This window comes from Furipterus horrens, unplaced genomic scaffold, assembly GCF_987537825.1.
Source record: "Furipterus horrens unplaced genomic scaffold, mFurHor1.1.pri manual_scaffold_17, whole genome shotgun sequence".
Taxonomy (NCBI): Eukaryota; Metazoa; Chordata; class Mammalia; order Chiroptera; family Furipteridae; genus Furipterus; species Furipterus horrens.
The window spans coordinates 77183089-77193096 of record NW_028327187.1 but is presented as its reverse complement, the minus strand read 5'-3'; the positions used below and the strand labels follow the sequence as shown (position 1 = coordinate 77193096).

The following is a 10008-nucleotide window of genomic DNA, read 5'->3' as shown; positions in this document are numbered from 1 at the left end:
GACAATGGGGTGTTAAAGTCCCCTACGATGAGTGTGTTGCTGCCTATATCTTTCTTGGAGTCTTTCAAAATCCGGAGCCGGAGTCCCTAAGGCGGTTTGACGTTGTAGTCAACACCGGCAACTCCTGCGGCGCACCTGAAGCCAAGCTGTATTGACTCCGTCTTTCCCTTGGACCCTTCAGCTGCGAAGAGAGGGGGGGTCTGCTGCATGGGCAACAGCAGACCCTCCATATAACCCTGCCCAGGCTCTGTAGCTTCAGCGTCATCGCAAGATGTCGATTCAACACGGGAGGGGACAGATACCATGTCACTCCCGAGTCGGACTGCACAGCCATTCTCGGTGGTGCAGATAGACTCTTAGGAAGCTACACCATCGTCTCTCGAGACGGACGGCTGCCGACGATATCTTCTTGATGGATTTTTCCCTTAAGTATTATGAAATGCCCTTCTTTGTCTCTTTTTATGGACTTTGCTGTGAAATCTGTTTTGTCTGATATAAGTATTGCTACCCCGGCTTTTTTTTCATGTCCATTTGCTTGAAATTCTTTTTTCCATCCCTTTACTTTCAGTCTGTGTAGATCTTTTGTTCTAAGGTGGGTCTCTTGTAGACAGCATATATGTGGGTCATTCTTTCTAATCCACTCAGCTACCCTGTGTCTTTTAATTGGAGCGTTTAATCCATTTATGTTTAAGGTTATTACTGATAAGTACTTATTCATTGTCATTTTCCCCCTTTGTACTCGTGTTCTTCTCTGTTTCTCTCTGTTTCTTTATCTTCTTAGAGCAGACCCTTTAGCATCTCTTGCATTGCTGGTTTGGTGGAGATGTATTCTTTTAGTCTTCCTTTGTCTGAGAAACTCCTTATTTCGCCTTCCATTTTGAATGAGAGCCTTGCTGGGTAGAGTATTCTTGGTTGTAGGCCTTTGTTTTTCATTGCTTGGAATATTTTTTGCCATTCCCTTCTGGCTTGTAGTGTTTCTGCTGAGAAATCTGAGGATAACCTTATTGGAGCTCCCTTGTATGTTATTAGTTGTTTCCCTCTTGCTGCTTTTAGGATTCTCTCTTTGTCTTTGGATGTTGCCATTTTAATTATGATGTGTCTTGAGGTGGGCCTGTTGGGGTTCATCTTCATTGGGACCCTCTGTGCCTCCTGGATTTGCGTGACTCTTTCTCTCCTCATGTGAGGGAAGTTTTCTGTCATTAGTTTTTCGAAGAGGTTTTCTATCCCTTGCTCTTCTTCTTCTCCTTCTGGAAATCCTATGATACGGATATTATTACATTTCATGTTGTCCTGCAGCTGTCTTAGAACCTCTTCAGTCTTGTTCAGTCTTTTTTCATTTTGTTGCATTGTCTGGGAGTTTTTGTGTATGTTGTCCTCCAGCTCGCTGATCCGATCTTCTGCTTCCTCTAGCCTGCTTTTAATTCCTTCTACTGTGTTCTTCAATTCAGAGATCGTATTCTTCATTTCCTCCTGGCTCTTATTGATAGCTTCCATGTCCTTTTTGATGCTGGTATAATTCTCAGTAAGTTCCGTATAGTTCTTCTGGAGTTCACTGTAGTTTTTCTGGAGTTCTTTGTAGTTTCCGCTGATCTCATTTAGCTTCTCCATAATCCATGTTTTAAATTCTGTATCTGATATTTTGCTCCCCTCTATTTCATTTAGCACTCTTTCTGGGGATTCTACCTTTCCTTTTGATGGGGGATTGTTTCTCTGTCTCCCCATTTTTGTGATTCCTTTTGTTTGTTGGTGCTTCTTAGAATGATCAGTTCTTCCTGGATCTGCCTCTGGTAGCGTCAGATGATGTACCAGACTGGCCCTAGGCAGCCTGTTGGAGATTTCCAGGGATCTACTGCCTTTGTCTCTCTTCTTTAGTTGTTACTATACTCAATCTGTGATCTGCCATCAGGCTTAAGGACCGTGGGTGTGGCAACTTAATTCCTGCAGGCAGTGCTTTTATTTCCCCTTAGTCTGACGCCACTTGGAGGGGAATGGTCTGTCTGCTGTACTGAGGGTGCGTCAGCACTGGCTGGTCCTGGGAGGGGGTTAGTGTAGCTTCCACTTACTCCTCCGCCCTCCTGGATCTCCGTGTGTGTTGTCCTTGATGATATTTCTTTAATCTGTCTGGTTGTATTTCAGCTACTTTTTGGTGGATCTTTTTCTCTGGTTAGTTGATTGAGAGTCACTCTGCCCACCTTGTCTTGAGATCTTTTGTGAAGGTGCTGCTAAAACATAATTATACAACCCAGGCAAGAAACCCACACCCTCCAATGTCTCCCCCAAATACAATCCCACTATAGGCTGCAAATGAGCCCGTGTTAATATACTTGTGGAGATACTGGGACTCTTATTTCGTAGGAGAAACAGAAAGGAGTTGTTTTAAATGAAAGAAGGGTAATTTTTGAGCTGGAAGTTGATAGAGTATTAATATTAGCAATTGGGATCAAGGTTATGTAAGAGAGCAATTAACACTTACACTGTCTGTTTGAAAAGGAGGGGAGGGTTACAGTGTGGAGTGTGAAAGTGGAAGTGTATAGTATTAGGATTATATAATCGGTATATACTATATGATTAGCGTGGGAGGTAGGGTAGGCACAACAGACATCCAGGTAGACAGACAGCCAGAAATTGAAAGAAAGGGCTGGGGAGGTTAGAAGGTAGGAAATAGATTGAGAGAGAATTTTTTAAGGATAAAAATACAGAGTAGAAAATAGCAAGACAGGAAGGGAGAGAGGAAAGAGAGAGAGAAAGTAGAGAAGAGAAGGGTAGGAGAGAGAACGAAAGAAGAAGGGGAGGTAGAAGAGAGGGGACTGGATTAAAATTCTTTTTTAAATTATATATTATAAAAAAGATTAGGAGATTAAAACATGATGTAAAGTTGCAAGATAGAGAGAAAAGGTGACTATAGAGAGAGAGAAATAGGAGATAGGAAAGCAAGAGGATTTGGGAGGAAAAGAGCTCAGAGGAGGGAAGGAAATCAGGAGGAAGAGGAGATATTAGAGAGAGGAGGATTGAAATTGAAGAGTTGGCAAAAGATAGGATGAAGGAGAGAAATACAAGAGGTAGGGAAAGAAGTGGGGGGATGGGGTAGAAAAAGAGAAGGGGTAAGAATGGGAGAGTAAAGGGAGAGGGGGATAGATTAGAATTATAATTTGAATATTAAGAGATTAGAATATAAAGTGTAATAGGGAGAGAGAGAGATTATGTATAGGGAGAGAAGGAAAATAAGGACAAGAGATGAAAGAAAAATGAATGTAGACTGAAGGGGGACAAAATAAAGAAAGAGATTTAATAAAGTTGAAGGTGCGTAGCACAGAGAAAGGAGAGGGTGAGAAAGGGAGAGAACTTAAAATTATAAAATTAACTGAGAATAGGATGGAGGGGAGAATGCTAAGGGGAGAGAAGGGAGGGAAGGGGAGGGGAGAAAAGGAGTGAGAATAAGAAGGGACTGACGGTAGGGGTAGTTAGAGAGAGAGTGAGAGATAAAAGAATGAGGATTTTAACTCAATTCAACTTTTATGCACAGTCTCTGGGTATTTTTGGTTTGTTTGTTTTTTGGTTTTTCCTTGCTTCCTTCCTGAGTCTGCTCCTATTCAAAATTCCATGAGTTTCAAATCTTTTCTGGTTGGTTGGCTGGCTGTGGGAGGGTTCTGCTTGATTCTGGGGTTGCTAGTCTTTTTTTCGTGGGCCTACCACCGCTCTGCTGTGAGCTGCCTTTAGTTGTTCCCTCCTGAGGCAGCCTCAGCCCTCCTCAGGCTTGTCCAGCTACTCCTTCCCTCTGTTGGTCCAGCCTGTTCCTGCCAGCAATCCCCGCCCTGCCTCCAGTCCTGTCTCTATTCCCAGGCTACAGCTTCTGCTCTCTTCCCTGTCTATATGCCTGCGCACCCTATCTCTCTCCCTGTCTCAAGATCGTCCTTTTGTTCTGCAGGACTCTGGCACAGTCGGTCAAAGTGCCGGGCCCAGTGGCCCTTTCCTGCCCAGGGCCTCTCCCCTAGTCTGGAGCTTTCCAGTGGCTTTCCAGCCTGTGCTCTTCTCCTTGCCCCAAAACTTTCTCTATTCCGAGCTACCGCTTCCGCTGGCTTCCCTGTCTATCGGCCTGCGCGCTCTATCTTTCTTCCCACCACAGCACCGTCCCTTTGTTCTGTGGGACTCTAGTGTGGTCCGTCAGCGCAGCACTCTCCTTCCCCGGAGCTCTCTGCCGGTCTGGAGCTCCGCAGCAGCCCTTCCCTGCGGCCCCTTCTCCTTGCCCTAAAACCGTCTCCCCTCCAGAACCTCCGCCTCCGCTCTCTTCCCTACTTACACACCCTGCACGTCCTATTTCTCTCTTAGCCCCAAACCTGCCTTTTGTTCTGTGGGATTCTAGCACGACTAAAGAGCAAACACTGATTTCAAGAACACAGTTCTCCCCCGGTCCAGAGTTCCGCAGCAGCTTTTCTTTGCTGCCGTTCTCCTTGCCCCAAAACTGCTCCTTTGTTCTGTAGGGCCCTAGCGCAAGTGCTGGGCGCGCCCGGGATGCCGAGCTTTTGGTCGGAGGTTGCACCTGAGGATGTTTCTCTCTAGATTCAGATCACACAGTTTCTCCCAGTCCTGATTGTTCACTGTTCTCTCCCTCCTCTGGCTTTTTCGGCCAAATCCTCTCCCTAACTCCCTACAAGAATTCACTCCCGGCTAGTGAGCTCTCCTGCTTGATACTGCAAATGCACGGAGTCTCAGAATGACTCAGCCTGCAGTTTGTGATAAACCCCTCCACCCCCCTCCACGCTGCTCCCACGATCTCCTCCCCGTTCACGTTATCAGATATTCCCACTCACTCAGTCATTCCTCCCCGAGTTTGTTCCTCCTGGATTGTCTCCTTAACAGGAGCGAGCTGAGAACACTGTTCCTACTCCGCGGCCATCTTGGTCCCCCCTGTGGGCTTCACTTTAAAACTGGTTTCTCTTTTCTATCCTAATGGCTTGGACAGAAAGGGCCCAGAGGTCTCAGAGGGGTAAAACCTAATATATTTCCCTCAGCTTTAACTAAGTATAATATGCAAAGGGTTTTGGATAGATGAGATGTGCCTGGCACACCTTCCTCCAAAGAAGCCCTTTTTTTCCCTAATGTGGGATGTTGAAAAATTAATACTTGCCTTTTGTCATCTAGTGGTTATGGATTGAATAATGTCTTTTAACCCTGTTGCCAAATATGTTGTTCCCAGAATACAACAAGAATGCCAGCCTGTTAAACCAATCAAGCCATTGTCTGGGGACAGTCAACTGACCTGGAGTCTGCAAGATCCTTCACCATGTGGGAAGGCCACCCTCTCCTCCACACCTCAACTCTAATTAGGGCTCTCTGAACCCAAGGGTAGGTAGCATGATGACCATACCCAGCTTGAAGCAGCTAGAGGAGCTCGAGACCTTCGCCCATTGTCCTTTATAAGATTATAAAGGGTCTTAAGTCTGAGAAGTAGGGGATTTTATTTTTTATTATTTAAAAAATACTTATTTATTTATTTATTTAAAAAGTAGGGGATTTTATTTTTTATTATTTAAAAAATACTTATTTATTTATTTATTTAAAAAGAATAATAAAGTAAAGGGGAAACACAGAGAACTTGTGTGTACAACCCATGGGCAAGGACTGGGGTGGGGGAGTTGCTGGGGGAGGAGTGGCATGTGGGAACAAAGGGGAAAATATTGGAACTATCGTAGCAATATAATCAATAAAATATACTTTAAAATGATGGGAAGAGGACCTCAATGGACATAAAGTTGTTTTGTGGCCTAATATGTGATTTATTTTAGAAACTGTTTTATGTACACTTGAGAAAAACATGCATTATTTTGCTGTTGGTAGTCATATTCTCTAGTATTTTTCAACTATAGTGTTTGCTTATTCACTTTTTTGTTTATATAATGTACCCATTGTTCAATGTTGTGTTAACTTCTCCAATTATTATTTTATTTTACTTTTTAAGTATATTTTATTGATTATGTTGTTACAGCAGTTTCAATTTTTCCCCTTTGCTCCCCTCTACTCAACACCCCTCTCCCCTCCAGCAATCCCACCCATCTTAGTTCATGTCCATGGGTCATGCATATATGTTCTTTGAATTCACCCTTTCTTATATTATTCTTAACTTCCCCCTGTCTATTTTGTACCAACCAATTATGCTTCTTAATCTCTGCACCATTTCCTCATTCCTCCCCCTTCCCCTTCCCAGCTCATAAAGCTCTGAATGATTCTGTTGCTATGATTCTGTTCCTATTCTGGTTTGCTTAGTTGGATATTGTTCTTATTTTTTAGGTTCAGTTGTTGATAGTTGTGAGTTTGCTGTCATTTTAATGTTCATAATTTTGATCTTCTTATCCTTAAGCAAGTCTCTTTGACATTTCATGTAATAATAGCTTGGTGATGATGAACTCCTTTAGCTTTACCTTGCCTGGGAAGCACTTTATTTTGGGGAACCACTCCTTGTGGTATAGGGAATTTTAGCCCTGGCTGTGAGCCTAACTTACCGCCCCCACACCCCAGCTTGTCTTTAAGTCTCAACAAAAGGCTGCATGGGAGACATACCCGAAAACCATATTCAGTGGGTTTCCGTGGGGATTGGATTTAAAGAATACTTATTATGCTTTAGAATTTGTTCTACTTTTTAAAATCTCATAATTAAGTATATACAATCTCTAGCAGGGAGTATATGAAACCTGGTACGTAGTGCCAGTGTGGGGTCAAGAAGTTTAATAGACCGTAGCACAGACTATTCATTGTACCCGCTGTACTAGAATTTGTAATCAGTTATTGTCATTTGTAACCTAGGCACCTGAAAGTTATTGGTGATTTGTGAATGTTGATCTTGTATCTCCCATGCGCATCCTTCTCAATAAAAAGTATAAGGGACAGAGGCCTAGCTGCTGTTCTCCACTAGATAGAGCAGACACGTACCTTCCCCCAGACATAATAAAGTGTCCTGGGTAAAAGTTATTTCATCGGACATAATAAAGTGTCCTAGGTAAGCGTTTGTTCCGCCGTGGTCATGAAGACTCTGTTGGACAGAGCAGCTTCCAACCAGGCCCAGGGTGTGTGAGGCACCTTCACTTCACCGGGAGCCTCCTCCTCTGTCCCCACCCCATCCGACCCTCACAGTCCAAGGCAATGGGGGACTGCCTTCCCTGGTGTTGGAATCGCGAGGTAACAGATTTGGTCTGCAGCCGAGGGTGCCCCCCAGGTGCTTCTCACCTCCCCTTAAATACAGGTTTCTGTGCTTACCGCTGTGCCACAGCTTCCGCAGCCAGCACAGCTTGACCTCTCCACCTTCGCCCTTCCTACCCATCTGGACAAGCACCACTTCTTTATAACTTCATACGTTGGACTTCCATGTAGGTTTATTTTCTGGAACTTCTGATTATTTCTGGTTTTGCAGTAGTTGTATTCCTTCTTAGTTGTAGAGGGAGATGGACTGTGTCAGTCTAGGCCTGGAAGTCTCCAGAATGTCTTTATGAGTGATAGAGAATGGAGGGATCACACATTTCGTGCAGTCAGGGTTTCTTACTAATGATACAAATGAAAGGTCTCTCTGCTAAGGTACGGGAGCAGGGGGAGAGTTATTTAGCCTTGCTCCTGATTGCCGGTCTCTTTCTTATTTTCTTTAAGATACTTTTATCAAATAGTTCTTTTTCCCGGTAATGCACAGGTGGCCCTTGCAGGTACTTTTCTTCTGCCTTCTTGTGATCTCACCCATCAAGTGCAGCAATTGAACAAATGATGGCTCTGGCAGAAGGACTTCCAGAACAAAACTGACTTTGTCATCCCTTGTCAGAGTCAGCATGTTCTTGTCTATTTGCTTGTAGATCTCTTGTAAATGTCTTACCACGATATCCAACTGGTCTTCATACTCCAGGAATGTCTCAATGCAGATCACATACCTGCTTGAATTGAGAAATGACGCCAGCCACCTGGACTGTTTCCTGCCTTTGACGATGTCCAGAAGATGGGAGTCGGCGCCCTTTCTTTTCACAATGAAGTCCACGAACTTCTGGTTGTCTCGGTCCCGAGCGGCCCTCATCCGGTCAGGGAGAATTTTCTTGCAGGGCCTCTTCCCGCCTGGGGAGCTCTCCTCCTCAGAATCGTCCAGGTCGGCATAATTCACCTTTAGGAAGTCAATCTCCAGGTACCCCTCTTGGATGGCTTTCCTAATTGGGTAGCTGATGTCGGCGGCATAGTAGTCCAGGAAAGAACCCACAAAAGACCCACGACCGAGCCCTTCTCTGTAGTGGGAAATCAGGGAGAAGCACCAGTTCACACCCTGCTCGTACACTTTCTTGGCTCTCTTCATTAGTTTCTCATTCTCTTTACAATACAGATGCTTTAATCTCTGAAGAGGCACTCGAATGCCGCTCCGTTCAGGGCACATGTTTGTATCAATCAAAAGCACCCTTGCAGTCTTCTCTGGGTGGCTGACACTCTTCACCACTGCTGGCCAAAATGGGTGACTTTGAAATTTAAACCAGACCATCATTCCTCTTTCAATGGGACGCGGTTCCTGTGGGACAGCCCTGCTTATCAGTTGTCCCACGTCCTTGGCAATATCCTTCTTCATAGCGGTGGTGGGGTTAACAGCCTTTGAGTCAACAAAAGGTTGAGGTTCCTGCCATCCTTTCTTAAACTCTGGCACCCACTGCTTCCTTGATTTGCTTGCCAAACGGAGTGAATACCGCAGCCTCGGGTTAGGGGCACTGGAGGATGCTGCCGCACTTTCAGAGCCTGGCTTCCGGGCACCCTCTCCAGGGTTCTCAATGTTCCCGGAGAAGGCAGAGCACTCAGAGGAGACAGCCAGGGTTATCTGGCAGATGCTTCACGGTGCCTCTCTTTTCAGAGCCTTGGGCACAGTGACGATGGAACCGGGTGGCAGAGATGGAAGGACACCTCCCTTCTTAGCCCCTGCACGGTTCTTCTTGGCTGTGCAATGCCAGGACATAACTTTTGAGGTGTTCGTCTTTTCCTTGCCCTCTTTCTCCTGGTCATCTTCTTAAAGCAATGGGAAGTTTGAGCACATGCTGGAGCTCTCTGAGGACTTCGTTTGCATTTCCCTTGGAACAGGAGCAACAGATGTATGTACCTGTGATTTGTCACCGCCAGGGGCGTCCTCACCCTCTGAACGTACCAACAGTGATTTGGGGGTTTTCCTTTTGCTAAGACATCTCAGTGAGTTCCCTTTGGGCTTCTGATACTTTTTATGAGATTGCTTTTGTGGGCCCTTTTGAGACACTGTGATGGTCTCTGGATCATATGATGCTCTTGACGGACCCAAGTTTGCTCTCTTTTTCAGAATCTCCAGTGCCAATGTAAGAACTCTCCTGTAGGCCACTCCGTCTCCTGGTGGGACACTGGCCTTTGGCTAGGCCACTATCGAAGAGGAAATGGATTCAATTTGAGACTCATTTAGGATCTTTACTTCCCTGTGCTTCACTTTAATTTTTTCACCCACTGAGAGTATTTCAACTTGTAGACAACATGCCTTTTTCCTCTTATTTTTTGGTGACCTTCCAGATCTGGACAAAACCCTTGTTGGCCAAACTTGGTCTTTCCAATTGCATAAGACATAGTTGGAGTCCATTATGATTGATCTTGGGTATTGAAAGGTAATTAACAGAAGTCTAGGGGTCCAGCAGTCATACCCACAGCCACAGCAGGTTTTCCCTCAGGCAATGTGCTTCACCACATCTTTTTTGCCTAGGACTTGAGAGGGTTTATTGCTTGTGTGGCTGGTTCTTCTCCACCTGACTCTTCCAGAAATGCCGGAACTTGTGTTTTGATAGACTATACTGGAGAATACTGGAATATGGAAAAGGAAAAGAAGAAGAGTATCAGAAAGAGTTCCTTTTGTGTAACAGACAGGAGTGGGGGGGCAGCAGAATACAAGGCAACTTTTTGGGAAAAAATATGACAGATACCAGAAGAATTTCACAGCCCTCTGAACCCAACTTTGTGTCCTATTGTCACTACTGCATAATAAAGATCATTTGTGTG

General features: G+C 44.8%; 1 pseudogene; it reads right to left on the bottom strand.

Moving 5' to 3' along the window:
- Window positions 1-7583: 7583 nt before the first annotated feature.
- LOC149991317 (PWWP domain-containing DNA repair factor 3B-like) lies at window positions 7584-9595 on the bottom strand (annotated as a pseudogene).
- Window positions 9596-10008: the final 413 nt, after the last annotated feature.